The 18,348-nt window shown below is 40.5% G+C and overlaps 1 long non-coding RNA gene across 3 annotated transcripts in view; it reads right to left on the bottom strand.

The window, feature by feature from the left end:
* Positions 1–1,894: 1,894 nt before the first annotated feature.
* Positions 1,895–18,348, bottom strand: part of LOC141739129 (uncharacterized) — a 31,350-nt gene continuing 14,896 nt past the window's right edge. The window contains exons 2-5 of one of the 3 annotated variants that reach the window (XR_012585592.1): positions 17,929–17,979; positions 13,471–13,628; positions 12,701–12,799; positions 1,895–5,531 (exon numbers count right to left, since the gene is read on the bottom strand). This is a non-coding gene — a long non-coding RNA (uncharacterized LOC141739129). Of the gene's footprint in view, positions 5,532–8,194; positions 12,800–13,470; positions 13,629–17,928; positions 17,980–18,348 lie in introns of those variants that run through there. The other 2 variants (XR_012585591.1, XR_012585590.1) reach the window with 2 other exon arrangements.

Below are 18,348 nucleotides of genomic sequence, written 5' to 3'. Positions count from 1 at the left end.
GAAGGACAGTCAGCAGACAGCCTGTGCAGAAGAAGAGGAAAAAAAGGAACGTATTACGGTCACTGTTTTTATAGTAGTGTAGCTCATGGGGTGGATGAGTGGGGCCAGTGGCTCAGAAGACCAAGTATTAATTACCGCAATAAGGAAACGGCAGAGCACTGTTGCTGTGCAGCTTTCCACATCTGTTGTCCAAATCGTTCTTGTTCCATGCTCCTTCCTCACCTTTTTGCACATTAGGAAGTACAGGGACGTTGTAAATCCCCCAAATTACTAGTGTTCTCCTTACCTCTCCCCGGTTGGAGGATTCAGTGCCTCATTCCTCAGTCAGTCTCTTTTGCATTCTTCCTTTTAAAGCTGATATTGAGTTACTGCTCCTCCTGGCAGGTCTTCAGCTTATTTGGAGGCTGTGTGTTGCTTGTATACACATAAATCATTCGTATCTGTTGAGGATTCTCATGGGTTGTGTTTCAGGTATGTGTTGAGAAGGGTTTATCACAACTCCATTCCAGGTCATAAACTGATTTTTCAATGTTTGTATAACTAATTGCAGGGAGGAGATGATGTATCTAACACAGGGCAGGTGACAGCACCCTGTGAAATGATATTTATGGGAATTTTCTAATAAAAATGTGAGTAATTGCAATAGAATGGTTATGGAATATTTGGCAGCATTGCTTTCCATATTGCTGAAGCTGAATATTGAAATGGAGATTTGAAATCTTGTCTGGACAAATTGGCATGATTTGGAAGTTTTTACAACATAACAATCCCACTTGAAGTCAAATGGAGGGTGCTGTGCAAATGCAAAACCTGACCTGATTGCTTTGTATTGTAGAAGCCTGTTGAAGTCAAAGGCAGATTACTCACCTGAATAAAATTTCTGGGTCAGGTTCCACATTTGCATGAATGAATATGTGTAAGAAGAAGAATTTGAATTTCCAGGATTCTGTAATAATTATTCTCAGGTAACATTGATATCTTCCCTTTTAAAATGGTAACGAATCTTTTTAATGTGGAACACCCAACATGAAGTACTTCGCTTAGCCAGGCAGCATCCTAATTTTCAACAGTGTGTGAAGAGGAAGGTTCCTCCAGGCAGTGTTCGTCACACCTACCCCAGGCTTCTGCTCTCACTGCCTCTCAGAGGACTCTGTTCCTCTCCACGTGCTAGAGGGGAAACTTCAGAAGACATTTAGCGGGCAAAACCAAAGGCATCTCTGCCCAGGTTCAATGAGTCCTCCTCCAAGAGAACAGAGTAATTAATTTGAACCACAGAATTTGTGTTTCATAGGTGTTTTTTTTCCCCACTGTTGTTGTTCACACTGCCATCTTTTCTCTTTCAACCTATTTATCTGCTTTCTCTGTAAACTGCGACTCCCTGATGATGAAGTCGTAAATTCAGCTTGGAAGTAATTTCTAGTATAAACTAGTTTCTGGTATGCCTGTTTATCAAGGCTCACTGAGTACTGGAAAAGGCTATTTTTAAAAAAACAGTCTTTGAATGATGTCTTATTCATTGCATTAAAAGCCTATTCATTCACCAATCTGACCACTTCTAAACTAGCACATTATACGCACTTTCGGACTCATGAAGGAAGAAAATGGAGACAAGTGTTGTCTGTGCCTGGCAATTACAGTGCTCATCAGAGGCAGGAGGATGAATGAAAGTTCAAATCCACCTCTAATGGAGTCCCTCCGTTCAAAAAACTGCTCTATATGAAAGTGCATATAGGGCTGCACTTCACACCCACAGTTCAGAGATGGGAAGGCCAGGAAGAGCCTGGCTGAGGCATTCAGTTGGAGATGTACCCAGTTTTCTTTCTGCATGTCCGCAGCAGCTGCTGTGCTACCATGTACCTCTGTAGCCCATCCCAGGAAACGTGCCTGTCCTCCATGGCTGCTTCTCAAGCACCACTAGCAGAAGGGGGACAGGCCGCCAACTGGCTTCTTGCTCCCTGTCTCCTCTGCAAGTGCATGGGAGGGAATATTCTCCTGCGTTTGAAGAAGGGTGCTAGGAAATCAGCGTTCCTGCTCTGAGATACTTGTAACCATAACAAACCCAACAACTTTCCCCCTTCTTTCCCAGGAATCCAAAATGCTTACGGAAATCCTGAGCTATTGCAGATTTTCTTCCAGGAAAATGATATTGTCACCAAGATCTTTCCGATGGCAAGAATGGCTGCTGTTTTGGTTTGGGTTTTTTTGGGTTTGGGTTTGGTTTGTTTTTTTTTTTAAAAAAAGGTCTCTGTCTACAACACAAAATGAATTATTTTCCTCCAGCACAGAAAATTCTGGTGAGAAGGGAATGCTGTGTAATAAGCAGTGCTATACTACTCCCCTGAGACGTTCCAAAGTAGGCTCAAAATTGCAATTTGCCTCTTTTTAAGATTATTATTCTCCCAGTTAACCACCACATACAGCTTTTTATTTAGAAGTAAGTAACTTTAGATGGTTGAGGTGGAAACTGGACGATTCACCAGTCTCTGTGGCCATTTTGGTGACTTTGTTACCAAATCCACTCATTTATTAAACTACCTACCCAGCTCAACCATTGCTCCATTTCAGAATTGGCAAATATTTCTTTAAGAACAAAACAGATCATAGAGTCATAGAATGATTTGGGTTGGAAGGGACCTTAAAGATCGTCTAGTTCCAACCCATCATCTGTATCATCTAGTTCCAAGAATATGTATAGTACCTGTCCCTTAAAAAAAAAATAAAAATCTACAAACACCAGGTGAACGTTTGCTGAGCACCAAAGCTTCTGTGTCATAAAAGGGTTCAAGAAAACGAGGGTACACATAGTACTCTTGCTTTGTCGTAGGTCCTCTGCTGCAAATTTGAAATTACAGCGTTGAAGGTGACTGTGGAGTTTGTGTAAGTGCCTGCTGAAGGTCTCTGATCTGATGTAAATGGTTTTGGATTATCAAAATCTGACCCTCATGCATTGCGTTGCTCCCGTTTTCATTATTGAGAGTATATGAACTGTGTGCACTGTTGAAGAATAAGAACCAGTTCATGCAAATGGTTCTCCCTTAGTTTCACATCAAGAGTCATGTTTTTTCTCCATTTTCTTATATAACCTTAGATGGGGCAATCAACTTCAAATTTTTATGAATGTATTTGAACTTCTCAGTGGTGGGAGGGGTGTCTTAAATGTCAAGATATCTGAAAAATTATGAGACTAAGAACATAGTTGGGTTTTTTGAGGTTGATTTTATTTAAATGGAATTCAGATGCTTACTCGAGACCTTAAGAATTTCTGTGAAAATTTATGCAGAACAATGCGATTCAATATTTTTAAGGTATCATAACAGTCTGCTTGTGCTTTATTTGCTGTTCTGTGAACCACTCACTGCGGCTGGTGGAAAACCTTTTTCCTTTTTATTGCAGATGACCTGTGATTCCAGGTTCTTCCTCAAGAAAAAATTTAAGTTGTTAATTGGAAGATTTTAAGGTAAACTGCAAAGGACAAAGAGATTTGTTCCACTAAGGCCAGAAATTGAGCCCATGGGAATTATCTGAATGGCTGTAATATATCTCCCACAGAAGACTGGCAGTGTTGGTTATTCTTCATTTTTATGTGATGCATGTTAGGTCCCATTTGTTTATTCATCCGTCGTGAACACTGTAGAGGGGAATTATGCATAACAGTATATATTTAGGACATTCTGGAAGTATGATTTCCTTTCAGAAATGAGCCTCCAAAACTTATATAAAAATCTGTATGTGGCTTGTATTTCAAATAAACAGATCCTTTGAAATTACTCTGACACTGCAGAATGTTTATAAACTGACCAAAGTTTACAATTAGCTCATTTGTTAGCATGCCATCCTCTTGTTTCAGCTGGCTCTCCGAGCAGTTCGGGCCCATTTTTGAACCAAGGCACGTCCTCCTCACTTTCCCAACACCGCTGGAATATTCCAGGGGTGTCATCCAGAATGTGGCGACGGTCAGGTCTTAACACTGTGGCTTGGCTCGGTGCTGGCTGACCCTGGTCACTGAACTGTTTCGGTGTGCTAAGCCGACAGGAATGTGACCCAGCAGAGAGAGACCTGGTGGTTTTCTGGTAGGCAACCATGCAGAAATGTCTCGATGGCGAATGTCGAAGGTGGTGCAAAGATGAAGGCAGGACAACTCTACCAGCGGGGTGGAGGGAGCTGGCTTGTCACCTGGCAGTTAAGTCACCTGAAGAGGGACATGGAACTGCAACCTTGTGGGGGTAGCTACTGCATGGTTTTCCACACCCAGCTTAGGTATGTACTGCTGGTAATATGAGCTTCATGCTGTCTGTTGAGAAACTTGTTTATCAGCACGGGATATCAACTTTGAAAGATTTAATGCTTAAATGAAAATATTAGATGTCTTTGTCATGACATCTTATGATGGCATTACCATGACAGGGAAAGTCTGGTTTTGCACTATGGGCAAATATTACTGCAACATAGAACTACATTTTAGGAAATCTGAAGAGAAGATAAGAGTGATGAGCTTATTATAACTGACGTGTATGCAGTTTTACACTTCTGATTACATAGATTTTGTTAAAGTGGACCAACACTGGCTAAGTTTGTTTACCAGTATGACACGTCCTTTCCTTCTCTTTGTCTTACACATGGAGAACTGCAGCACAGAACATAAAGCATTTAGTTCCAGGCACTTCTAAATAAGGACAGTCAAGAAAGTTAAGGCAAATCAAGTTAAGGATGTGAGTCCAACTTCCATAAATTAAAGTGCATTAAAAGGCTTCTGTGTGGTTTAGTTCCTCCAGGTGTAGTGCAGCTGTAGGAAGGACTGAGCTCACTCGTTGTTATTGATTGCTCTTAAATTTCATGAACTTTAGAGAAACTCCAAGAGTGAGATAACACAGGTTGAAATGTGTGTGTCTATTCTAATTAAAGACTTAAGTGAAGAGGAGAATGTCTTACCAAATGACTTACCTAGGTATCGTTTGAAACTATGCAACATTGCTGAAGTACGGTGTCCTGCTGCAGTTGATGAAACTCCTAACAACAGCAGCACTTACCTAAAAAGTGTCTTGGGAACTGTATTCAATGTGGAAACCATGGACAAATTAGGGAAGATGCTTCTCAAGTGCTTCCAAAGTAAGTAAACATATTTTAAAATATTTTATTAATGTTTTACTGATATTTATTAATATATTGCCCTCAAAAAGAGAAGACTTAGGGGGGATCTTATACGTGTGTATAAATACCTGACAGAAGGCAGCAAAGACGACAGAGACAGTCTCTTCTCACTGGTATCCAGGGAAGGGATAAGAGGCAATGGGCACAAAATGAAACAAAAGAAATTCCATATAAACAGAAGAACAAACTTTTTACCCATGAGGCTGGTCAAACAGTGGAACAGGATGCCCAGGGGGGTTGTGGAGTCTGTGTCTTTGGAGATAATTCAGAATGCAACTGGCCATGGCCCTGTGCGACCTCCTGCCTTGCGGACCCCACTTTGAGCAGGGGATTGGGCCTGTCGATCGCCAGAGGTCCCTTCCCACCTCAGCCCTTCTGTGATCCTGCATATACAAGATGTTGTTAGCAAACTGCTAGTGAAAATTTCAATCTCTAAAATTTCCTCTGACATCATCTTCTTTACAGAACTGAATATGTTAAGATGGGGTGTTAATTACTGAATTATCCTTTCTGTAATACAGTGAAAAGGGATGATTCAAAAGTAAGCGGTCCTTTTGAATAGCAATTGGAAATTAAAATGTTATGCCAGCAGTTCTTTTATAGAATTCCGGTTCAATTGTCGATGATCTGGACATTGATTTTATTTGTGGTCTGCAAGAAACATTCTTTCCAGATCTTCACTGATTTTTCATTTTGGATGATTTATGACATATTCCTTTTGACAATACTTACTCTCATCTTCTTTTTTGCCCCTTGCTAGTTCCAGTGTACTGCAATATGTTAAAAATGGAATATAACCATAAATGACTTCAGCATTTTCAGTAGTCTCAGCATTTTGCCCAAACTGGCTTGTTTGACATCTCCATTCAAATATTCTGAATTTGCTGTCTTGCTAAATAATCCAGATGTTCAAACACCAGTTTAAGAGGAGCTGTATCCACTTAATGGAAGCATGTAAAGATCCAGAACACTGGAAAGCAGCAGAACTTCTCCTGATTTTGTCAACTGTCTATATTTATCGCTGTTCATTCGTCTATGTGCCTTCCCTCCCACCCCAGCTGCCACCACGCAGATGGCATTCCCAGCAAAATAAACAGTTCGCATTCAGCACTCTATTTGTTGTCTGGAAATGTTAGCAGATGACAGGGAGAGGGGAGGAAGAGGAGGGCTAGCTCGACATTTTTCAGGTCAATTTTTGCCCTCAATTCTACTCAGTCACTGCAGTGAAGTCCTGGGGATTACCGGGGGCGGGGGGGAAGGGAGTGAGAAAGAGTTTGATACTGTGCATATAGTGACCTTTGATGCATTCTGAGGCTTGTTGGATCTAAGTTTCCATACTGTGCAGTTATTTACTTCTAACTCTGTAACAGCTTCAATTTATTAAAGGGCTGAAAAAAAAAGGTTTTGTTTGCCTTAGAAACCAAGTGAAAACAATGAGGAAGAAGAAGGCATCCCCGCAAAGTTGTTACTATTAAACCCAGACACCAAGTGGAACGTTTGCAGTGTCTATGAACAGATGTCTAACGACAAGCAAACAAAACAATTATTCTTCAGTAATGATTTATTTCTGGTTTATTTTTTAAATGCCTTGTATTCAGCCCTTTCATATTAGTAATTTCTATACGATGCTTTTAGCGTTGTATGCTGTCCTGAGTGAAAAATATGGTGGTCTGGGGTTTGATCCAAGAACCGAGGAAAGGAGAGACATGGTAACTTTTTAGACCGAAGTATAATATAGCCACAGGTGTCCAGTGTTTGCCTTCAGGAATTCAACTTTCTGATACCATTAACTATGCTGAACTTTCATTCCGGGGGCTGAAATCTCCAAAACTATTGTGTACCTCAGAGTGAAAAGTTTCAGATAGAATTATTTTGTCGATCAAGGCTAAGGGTTGCTGGTTTTGGCATCTTAAAAGTATTTTTGCAACTGTTTTGCTGAGGAGCTGTAGTACCTCTGCGTGTTGCAACAAGGACTTGATAGTCAGCACATCTGACAGCAGGAGGTTTTCTGGCTGCCTTGTGAAAATTCATTCACAATACCACTTGGAGCACAAGCTTCTGAAAAATACCCGTTCATAAACACCCAGAAGAGTTCTTGCTGCCCAGCTGTGGTGGGGTCACTGAGGCACCCGGTCTGAGAGCAGAGACAGATGTCCTTTTCAGTGACTCGAGCTAGAGCACTTTAAGCAGGTACTGGCCCATCTGCTTCGTACCACTCCCATATCTCGGATGTCGTGGCTGATTATCCAAACGCTCAAGCCCTGTTTCAGTGAAAATTCAGGGAAGCAGTGCCATTCACTGACAATGCCATCTTAACAGCCCCCAGCTGCTCATTCCCAGCCTATGCCCTCCTTCAGTTGTTCTTGTAAAATTGTTTATGGGGCCTTACAACAACCTGGATCCAAACCCTGCCCCTCCATACCCCCAAATAAGCTCTGATTATTTTTAACCTGAGCTGACCCTCCCAACCAGTTCAATGCAGGGATGACTGCGGCTAGCTTTGCTGGAGGACAGCTAGCTGTCTGTGCCCTGCGATCAGGAAGGTGGTCTTTTCCAAGCACTGAATTTTCCACTCGTTTTTTATGTGCGGGTGTCATAAGGAGACCCAACCGCGTTTGTACATGCCCTGCAGTCAGGAGAGCCACGGGAGCAGCTGAGGGCTGGCATCCCCCCCCGCAGAAGGCAGACAGCTGCGGCTGGTAATCCCCTGAACCACCACTGTAAGGTTCAATAAAGCACCTCATGCTCTATGCTTTCCTACCACCTTAAAAGGTAACTAAGTCTTAATAAGGCTTATGTATAAAGTCAGAGCCTCTGGTGATGCCATGAGCACTTCATTAGGCCCAAGAAATGTAGTAACATTTCTATTTTGTGCCACAAGCACAATTCTTTACTGAGCATGAGGGAAATTTTCTCCAGCTGGTTGGGTAAAATCACCTGAATTAGAACCAGAAAACACAGGACTATGGGACTATATAATCAGCTTTGTAATGAGCGTCCATAGATCTCCTGTTGTCACCTGGGCAAGTCACTTACAAACACACATCTGTGTTTGTAACTGGAAATTAGTTGAACTTGAAGAAGATGGGTTTTCTGGAAGCGGTATAAAGGTACGCATAGCCTTTGTGCACTATAAAGAGTTTCTACGTGGGAACAAGTTTGGAGCGCTGGTGCTGCTTTCCACGCATAGTCTGGAGGTCTGTGAGCTTTTTATAAGCGGTCTGTGATAATTTACCTGTGAAGAGTCAGGGAGCTTTGATTTGCTTCATAAAGGTCTGTACTTCCACTGGGAAGAAGAAGAAAACTAGGAGCCTGCAGATTGGTATAGACTGAAAGGCACTGATTTGGTGAAGTATGCATCTGTACCGTAGGTGACTGCATGCTAATTATTTCCCATGCAGGCAAGCATGTGTGTTTGTCCATGGTGATTTTACTCACCTCATGGGTTCTCAAGTTGGTTTCTCTGCAATTTGGATTCTTGGGATGCCAATAAAACAGAAATCTAGGTGAATTTAGGTAGTACATGACAAACCTTGTAAGCAATTGTGGAGCAATCTGTGATTAGGTGAATAGATGGGGTTTACATAGATATGCAAAGTGAAAAAAATTGAATGATGATTAAAAAAAAAAAGCAGGCTCTGTTTCTTTCTCCTGTCTAATTAAATTTTAAGACCTCCCTTTTTAAACAGCATATGGGACACAGATTTCCTAGTCATCTGGGGATCAGTTAGATACGTGTCTGCGTGTTATTCAAGTTTCAGCTGATTAAGCCATTGCATATACCAGAAGTTTCCTGTGATATTTGTATGGACTGCCATGGACAGCAAAGCCAGCTTGGAGCTTTTTGACAAAATGAGTTTCATCCAAAAATGCCTCTATTTGTCTAAGCCAAAACTTTGTAGGAAATAGGTCAAATCAGATTTCAACGCCCTGAAAAATTAAATTTGATAAAACATGGTTTTGACGCTTCAAATCAAAGATTTAGGTTTTCGGTAAAATGGCTTTTAGTTACAAACATAAGCTAATTCTAGCATAATCCAACTGTTTTAAAATCACCTAAATGAAATAATTCCATTGACATTTTGGACACTATTATTATTTTTAGTTCATAAACTTCATCAGAGTTTTAATTATTTTTTTTTGTCACAGTTCAAGAAAGAGAGCTTTCTACAAGATGGTAAAGAGTCCAAATCCAGTCCTACTTCAGTCCATTTTATTGTAGATATCTCAAAGCAAAACTCAGTAGAAGAGAATGAAGCATCCCCGGAAAAAAACAAATGAGGTATGGTTGTTCTACTTTCCCTTCACGTCTGCTTCCTAGGCTTTAATCATTCATTAGCAGCTATAGTTCTCGTACAATTCTTATCAGGTATCTATTCCAACACGTAAAGCATAATGGTGGTGAATGCAAAATGTTTTCTCTTCCTTCTAGCCAGGGCTATTTAATCCAGATATACTATAGATAAATGCTTACAGAAGTCTTTCCTTAAAACTTATAACAACAGGAAGCATTTGCATGTTTATATATCTCTTCATAGCATAATGAAATACCTTTTGGATTTTTTTCAAGATTACACAGAAAGCAACCTAGTACATTAACTATGGTTCATTAGGGAATTCCATTACAATGGAAAAATTCTCTCTAGCTGTATGTCCTGGAAAAAAAAATGGGTTAACTTCAAGTTATGATGTTTGCTAAATGACTACAATTCTCCTTCAGTGGTTGAAAATGCAAAGATTTTATTTCAAAGCATACGTTTTCCTATAAATTATAGAGTTGAAATTATTTTATTCAGTTATTTAACCTAGAAATGAGAATGAAGGGAAATTTAGGCAGAGAACTGGAAGTGAGTTAAGTCTCAGGGGTTTCACTGGGAGGAAATATAGAAGAAGCATATATGGTCAGGGGTATTTTCTGGAGTGTACGGGAAAAAGGGAACAGAAGGTTTCTGTCCTTCTCGGGAAAGCACTGTCAGAATTTTTGCTAGCAGGAGTTGAAAGAAGCAGAAATATGGGGGTTGAGATCAACAAGATTACTGAATGTGGCCAAGGAGTTCATACAGAAGTTGCAAATCCTTGGCGAAACTGAGAATGATAATTAGAGGACAGATTTCTTAGGGGGCTCTAAAATTGCTACGGGCCTGAGGTCTGGTTACTTCAAAGAAAATGATGAATCTCATGAGAGCATCCTGTCGCTGGAGCAGTTTGTCAGGTGGCAGAACCTCTGAAGGTACTTGAGAGGGAAAGTCACTGGACAGCAGCTCAGCCCTATCTTTGCTGTTGGCTGAGATAATGATGACAGTCAATTTAGAAAACATCTGGATTCAACTGTGAATAAATCTTGCAGCGTTTCATCAAGGCCGGGGTTGACAACTGGGCTTTACAATGTTCATTCATAGGTGCTGGTAGTGGGAGAAACTCCTCCCTTCCTAGCTTAGGTTCAGAGCGGCTTTGGGTTACTTCAGCCCCAAGACAGTGGGGGCTGAGTAGTGTGCTGCTGGCCATGAACACGAAAGCTGCCGATCCCACAGCTGCACTGGCTTACTTTGTTGCCTTATTGTGTAGGTCTTTGAGCAAAGGGCTGCAGGGAAGGGAAACTGCAGGCTCTGCACCATTGCTTCTCTCTTCTCCTTCCCTTCTGCTGGTAGAGGTTGGTGCATGAGAATCTCAGTAAATGGTCAGTTAACAGTCTCACGTGCAATTGAAAAACCGTGATTTTTGTCAAGGCTGGATTTACGGCTTTGCTGTGTCAGCCAACATGGTACACACCGGGCACATCCTCAGCTGCTGTGACTTGTCATAGTTCTCTGGAAGTCGGTGAACCCTGAGCGATTCATACTATGTGAGGATTTCACTTATAGAACGAATATGAAAGAACATTTTATATCCAATTATTTTTAGTGACAGAGGACTGACATGACCGAGGCCATTTTTAGATGGGTTATATAGCTATGGGATTACTTCAGTTAGTTTAAAACAAAAAATAGATAACGGTGAGCTTCTATGATTTTTGCACTTATTTATATCAATTTATTCTTCATTTGCTATGCGTACTTACTCATGCACTTCCAGAGCTCTTTTTTTTTTTTTTTTTTAAATTGTGTTGATATAGATTTGATCTGAGAATTAAGCTTCTTTCAGTTTAAGGACACATTGCAATTTTCTTGTCATTTCACCTGCTGGGAGGAAAAGAGTATTTTTTTTTCTTTTACAAGGATGGAGAATTATTTTCTGTCATCTCATGTGTAATGCCACTTTTTACTTTAAGACTTAAAGACTATATGCAAGTTTAATTCTGCTTTATCTTTTCTTTACATTACTTGCTGATCCTGCTCTCTTAGTTACCTCTTCCTATATTTTCAGTCTTAATTCTGTTTGGAGTCTTGTTGTTTAGGTTGAGTATCTGACTCTTGTTGTTCAGGTTGACTCAAATGAATCCACAGAGGGTTCTCCACAAACTGCAGGAGCTACTTAATAGCAGGATGTAAGAAGGGCTGTCCCAGGTCAGGCTAAAAAAGATCCATCTAGCCCAGTGCCCGGGCTCCAAAAGTGATGAAAAGTGGTGAAAAGTGGAGGATGATTACTAAAGATTATTATAAAATGACAAGCATGTAGTGATAGCTACCTGCCTAATATTCCCAGCTTCTAGTGATGTGACTTCCGAAGTTGGAGGTAGAGTCTTTCTGTTTGGTCCTGATGTACGAGTTTGTCTGAGAGATCTTTAACTCATCTCAAATTCTGTAAACCACAACATTTTGTGGCCAGGAAATTCAAAGTTACCAACATGCTATATGAGTAAATACTTCTGGTTTTATTTGTTTTGAATCAACTAATGATTTGATGCATAGTTGTTTACTGCCTTTCATGACATGAAAATTTCCATTCCGGATTTGACCTGTCTTTGCTACTCATGATTTTAGAGAGCTGTCTTCTTTATCTTCCCTTTTCCACGCACATTAATCCCAGTTTTGGTAGTTCTTTGAAATTGTTGCTGCTTAGTTTCTCTATTTCTTAGAAACCTACTGGTATGTAATTTTCAGTGATCTCTCCAATTTACGCTTGTCGTGGTTTAACCGCAGCCGGCAGCTAGGACCACGCAGCCGCTCTCTCAATTCCCTCCCTCCGTCTTCTAAGGTAAGAGGAATGTGTTCAAGTTCTTCCACACAACTGGCAGCTGGCGAGTGTCAGTAAGGTAACCCGCGGGGCAGAGACTTGTGCATCACCTGGCAATGCCCCAGCAGCTGCCGTGTCGTGTGGGACCACGCTGGAGTTTTTTGCCTGCTGCAAAAATTTTGGAGAGGCCGGGGTTTAGTTTCCCTCTGACCAAACTCTCTGGGACAAGAACCATCCCGAACTCCTTTGTGAAACTGCAGTACGCATTAGTAATGACCTGGAGACATACGGGAATTGGGCAGGCTGTTGCATGCGGCGTGCTAATTGCAAAAAAGCCAAATTCAGGGAAGTAACTTGTGAGACTGCTACCAAAACGTATTTGTCATTTTAAAATGTATTTCCCTACTGCTTTTGCACTTGATTAATGGATTTACCTTACCTGAAATCTACCCTGAAAGGCTCTGGCAGTTCAGCAGGCAAGAAAACTTCAGCCAAAAGATGCGTACTCGTAGCTGTATCTGCAGCGGTGAGAGCTAACCTGAAGGAGAGGAAAAAGCAGCATTATTATATGCTTCTGGAGGAAATTAAAACTTGAAAAAATACTTTTTTTCTAAATTCACCTATTGGAGATGCCAGGGGAAATGTATTTAGAAGCAAACTTGCATCCCTGGTATAATTACGATATCGTTAGTGTGGTGGTTGGGGCTGGGCCCTGCTAACAAAATGTGCCATCTATTTTGTTATCAACTTTTACATCGAAGCTGTTACAACAGCAGTAAGTAGGCAAAACGCAGGAAATGTCCTCATTTTTCCTTGAGATGTGCCCTACACTGTCAAGTACAAGTAGAGGGCTACAAAGGAGCCATTACGGTGCCCACCGAATTGCCTCAGACAGCTTTAATAGATGGAAGGGCTCAGCTCTGTCTTGGGGCAGTGCAAGGTTCTACTGTTCCCCTTATGAAACATACTGGGGAGGTCACAAGCACCATCAACCTCAGAGCACTGAAGACAGTAATTTAAGACACTAGTATCATTACAGTAATGCACAAATGAATAAAATTCTTGTTTTAAAAGCCTTCCTTGTCTTCCCCCGTGCTCCATTTTAGTGAAAGAGGCTTTAAGTCTAGACAGGCAAAGACTTGAAACCTAGCTTTATCCTCATCTATTTGCTTGTCTTGCCCCTTGAGGACTTTAAGAAATCCTTGAAACCTTCAAGGGATCCAAACAAATTGTTGCAGAATCAAGATATTTTTTTTTTTCTTCCTTGTAAGTCTTCAGTGTTGGGCTGTCCTGGAATCTGTGCAGAAATAATCCTCTGCCAAGGTGTGGGATCCAATACGCCTGTAACCACTCAAGCTTCAGGTTACCTGGAAATTGAGAAAGACGTTCTTAAATGGTCTTAAACACGATGAAAACACCCTTTCTGTTTCAGCAGAAATTAAAGCTTGCAGTCAGAGACGGAGCTGGAGAGAGAACATTCCCTGTGCACGTTTTGAATCGAATATTCTCAGTGCGGGAAGTGTCTCTGCCTAAGCCTAGAGCTTTAGGTGACAGCTTTTTGTCTCTTCGAAATGCCAGTGTCCCTGTCTCCTGCCAGAGGCCATCTCTCCTCATTTGCCAAGGGCTGGACCTGAGTTGCCATTTGCTGATCCTTCTCCAGTCTGCCTCGTGAGATGAGGACCAAAGGCACGTGGGTGAGAGCCCAGACTTTTGAGGTAGTTTGCATCTTTAGCTCCCAGTGACATCAGACTAAAAACACACCTAAATATCTGCTTTAATGTCTTTTTTAGGAGTTTCAAAGCACTTCTTCAGTGGCACAGTCCAGAGCACCTGCAATCATTTGTAGTCAGTAAGAGAATTAAATTGTATATAATAGCCTAAAACAGCTTTATTGCAACACTGCAGTGATACCATCCAAACTGAGGTCTTTATAAAAAGTGAGGTATTGTTTGCCAGACTGATGTTAACATGCATGATTTAAATGATGACAGAAGCAAAACTTCTGCTCTAAAATGGAGAAATTAAAGATACCAAAATATTATCTTTCCTCTTGCCAATGAGAACAGCTGGCAAGATAGGTTTACTGAACAAAAACTTTGGCCAGCAGACATAGGTTATCATTTTCACAGGCTTTCCCTCTGAAATACAGGATTAACAAAATATGCTATTTTTTTTTATTTCAGAATTGGAGGGTTTGCGTCTTTCATCTGGTCAAATTTAGCGTAAAAGTGAAAATAATATCGAAGTTACAGGCACCATAGGGAGGCTGTTAATGTGGTAACAAAGGGCATTTGGCCAGTTAAAATAATAAAAGACTATACAGCTTTCCCAGTGATGGCTGAAGCCCAATTAGTACTTTCCAAGTAGAGCCACAATATTCCTTTCCAGATTATGCGGTTTGGCACGGTTCAGAATGAGTAAACTTACTTTCCTACAAGGGAAAAATATAATTAACAGAAAAAACAAGGTCATGCAGTATTATGCTTTAAGTAAGCAATAATACACCACGGGGTGTACATTAAACAGTCAATATTCATACACCTTGGACAGGCTGAGGCAGAGGCAAAGCAATGGCTCAGCATACAAAAAGATAGATACATTATCTTAATAAACCGATGTGCAAGGGTAAAATGCAAATGGATATTTTAATTCCTTACTGGGTGATTCTAAGGGAATGGGTATTCAACATTTGTGTGCCTAATATGCACACGTACTACTTTAAAAGTATCCTTTCTGTTAACATTTAGTGTTTTTAAGTACTAAGGGGTTTTGCTGTTTTCCTTTTGCTTGAGCACCTGGGGGATTTTGTGCTGCTACTAAAGGCAGAACGGTTTGAAGATTCTTTTTTTCTTAATTAAACTGATTAAATTAGTTAAAAGGACTTTCAACCTGGATACTCACACTGAAAGCCTCTAAGAGTCTATTCTTATTTATAGTAATCCACTTTCCTAGACTCTGGAAGCGACACAAAGCTTGCAGAGGCTCAACAAAGCTGAAAACAGAGTAGCAGGACTGAAAGAAAGAAAGAAATGGCAACTTCCAATTTGGAGGTGGACTTGCAAGTGATTTGTAAGGGTAAGTTTTTTCTTCTCTTTTGTTTTTGATAATGTTTTTAAGATGAACAGACTGTTCAGCTGAAGCTCAGATAGCCGGGAAAACATATAATGCAAAAGAAAGCATGATGGGTGAGCCAGGGTAAGCGTATAGCGTGGTAGCAAAGTGAAAACAGCCCTGCTGAGACATCTGGTTGTTGCTCTACTAGTGACACTGTTCATGAGAAAGCGGAGTGATACGCCAGGAGGAAGATGAAAAAAGAAGAAAAAGTAAAACTTCAAAAAACGTGGAACCACTCCCATCACCTGAAGCTTAGACCACACACCTGAAAGGGAGTAACCCACATCCAGCTCGAGCACAGAGTACGAACATCCTTATCTCCCTTCCAACTCCACCATTTTGCAGATGTCTTGCATACTTATATAAAGTGCTTGTAAGGGAGGAATTGCTTATTTATTTCCTGTTTCTTTAACAATCACAGTGATCTAAGATATTATAAACCTTCACGAGCTGCAGCATTTCCCCGTAGCTCCTGCATTACTGCTCTCTGGCTCCCGGTTGGTAGAGTTTCCTTCGCTTCCCAGCTCCACCTGGGACTACTTGCCCCGCTAAGATCCTGAACAGCCTCCTAACCCGCTTCCTAAACCAGCCCTGCTTATTGTAGTTCTGTGTGTGAAAAAGCAGGAAACGTGTAGCTAGTGGATGTGGGAGTGTGTTTGTGATCTGCTGTATCATTTCCAGTCACGTACGTGAACCGTGCACAATACACATACTGCCTTCTCTTCAGCTAATCCACAAGTCAACAACTAATCACATGCAACAATCCAGCCGTCTCCACAAGTTAAGATATGCCCTGGAACACCTGATTTTAAGGAGTTACTTGAAAGACAGGAAAATCCTCCCCAGCTACAGAGTAGTGCTAAGTATTAAGCTACTTTGAAGCAGGAACAAATTGCCGAAAGCCTTATATTGTAGACTCCTATTATCTTAAACCACCCCCATCTCGGAGCGAAGGGGAAGCAGAAGCCAGCGTTGGAGCAAGGCGCAGGGGGGCTGTCCCACCAGCTGCCACCTGCCCACATTAGCCTGAGTGGCACAGCAGCATCCCTGAGTGGAATTTTTTTCCACTTTTGTTCTTAAATCAACATGGCGCTCCTTACAACATGAAATGGAGGCTTGTCATATCCTTCTTTTATCCTTATCCCTCTTTTCTTAAAACATATTAGTCTCACCGATGTTACGATACTGAGGTACCTAATTAGGTGGTCTAACAGATTTATGTGACTTGAGTGTATAAAGAAATGGAAACAGTATAAAAATACGCAGAAGAGGACCAAAAATTTCTATGCCTAAACACAACTTTTTCTCTGTATCTCCATACTAATAAATCTTCTTTTAGGAAACAACAGATCTATGTCACCCTGAGTCAGAGCTCCAAGAAATCTAATTGAAAGGAACCCAACACAAGAAACGGAGACAAAATAACTGAGAAAAAAAGCTCTTTCCATTTTACATAGAAAATATTTTCTGAATGCTTCTTCATGTAGATGCCAAACAATATTTTATATTAGCATATTGATGAGGCCAGCTTCTCATAGAAACAAAAATGTTCTTAGCTTGGGAAAAATGTTATTGATTTTCATTTTAAAATGGCACCCCAAGGTACTGCACAAGAGGAAAAATAATTATTTTATATCAAGAGAATAATGCAAACATTTTCCATATAAATAACTGCTGAAGGGTGATTCCCTGCTCTTCACTGACCATCACCCCCAAGCTATTTTAAATAACAACAAATATTTTCTATATAGAACCTGTATTAATGGCAAAATTATACTGCGTAAAAGAACATCTTGTCAAACAAGTATACCATGTTTACCTGCATAACCCACTGTAAATGCATGCAGCAACTGTATTTTATTTCTTTTCTATGTATGCTCTTGCAATGGTTTCATCACCCCTGCGGTTCTATGTATCCTCCAGCAACATATTAAGCAATGTGACTGCTATCCATCATATGTTGTTTAATTGTTTCTTAATTAGCCTAACACCTCTACCAGATGAAAGTCAGTAGGATAGTATTGCCATCCACCGCATAGTTTACTCTCTGTGACATGTTGCATTTTGTAAGGTACTTTGCAAATCCCTTTCCTTTAGCAGCGTAAGTCTATCATTGTCTAAAGAGAAAAGACTGATGACAAAGCTTTGTCCCATTTGACAAATAGTCTTACTGACTACAACTAGCAAAACAGAAAGAGGCAAGTTAGGGGAGAGAAGAACTTTAAAATTAATCTTGTCAAGTCAGAATGATCATTTGGTTGCATCCCGCTGCAGTGGAGGCCTGCAAGTTTCTGATGTCTGAACTCGCCTCAACTGTTTCAAAAAAGATAGCGAATTATGGGTCAAGAGAAATAAACTGTTCTGACAGAAATATGAATTCATTTACTTTTTGAAGCCACTATTTGCATATGCTGGGTTTACTTACGTCGCGGATTTTGGGATTTATAAAATCAAAGCCTTCCAAACTCGGCTTAACAAAATAAAAAGTATCAAGACTTCTTCCTCCTTTGATGAAAGTCATTGTGTTACCACTGAAAGATGTTCAAAGCTTACCTGCTTAGTATACCGGTCAGTAGTCCACAGCTATCAGCTCCACAGGGATGCCTTAAACAGAATACAACATATTAAACATTATTAATAATGCAGCAAGAAGTTAATACGCTCATTTAACCACTTCAACATCAAAGAAGGTATTATATACTAACAGTCAAGGAGGGCACGTTAAATAAACTGCCTTTTAATAACTTGATAAAATAATCCTGAATAGATACTGATTCCCCTCCCAATAAGCAGATTCCCATCACATTTAAAACTGACAAAAAGATTTTTCAAGAATTCTATAAAGCTGCATGCCCTAGCAGATAACTCTCTTGGATAAATGTTCTTGTTCCATCACTCTGGTGCACAATAACATTTAAAACATCTATCACATGATTTTTAAAAGATTAATCTTTCTCCATCTAAAAAAAATCC

Source organism: Larus michahellis, chromosome 2 (genome assembly GCF_964199755.1).
Source record: "Larus michahellis chromosome 2, bLarMic1.1, whole genome shotgun sequence".
Classification (NCBI taxonomy): Eukaryota; Metazoa; Chordata; class Aves; order Charadriiformes; family Laridae; genus Larus; species Larus michahellis.
The sequence above is the reverse complement of the archived record's forward strand: the minus strand, read 5'-3'. Positions and strand labels throughout refer to the sequence as shown.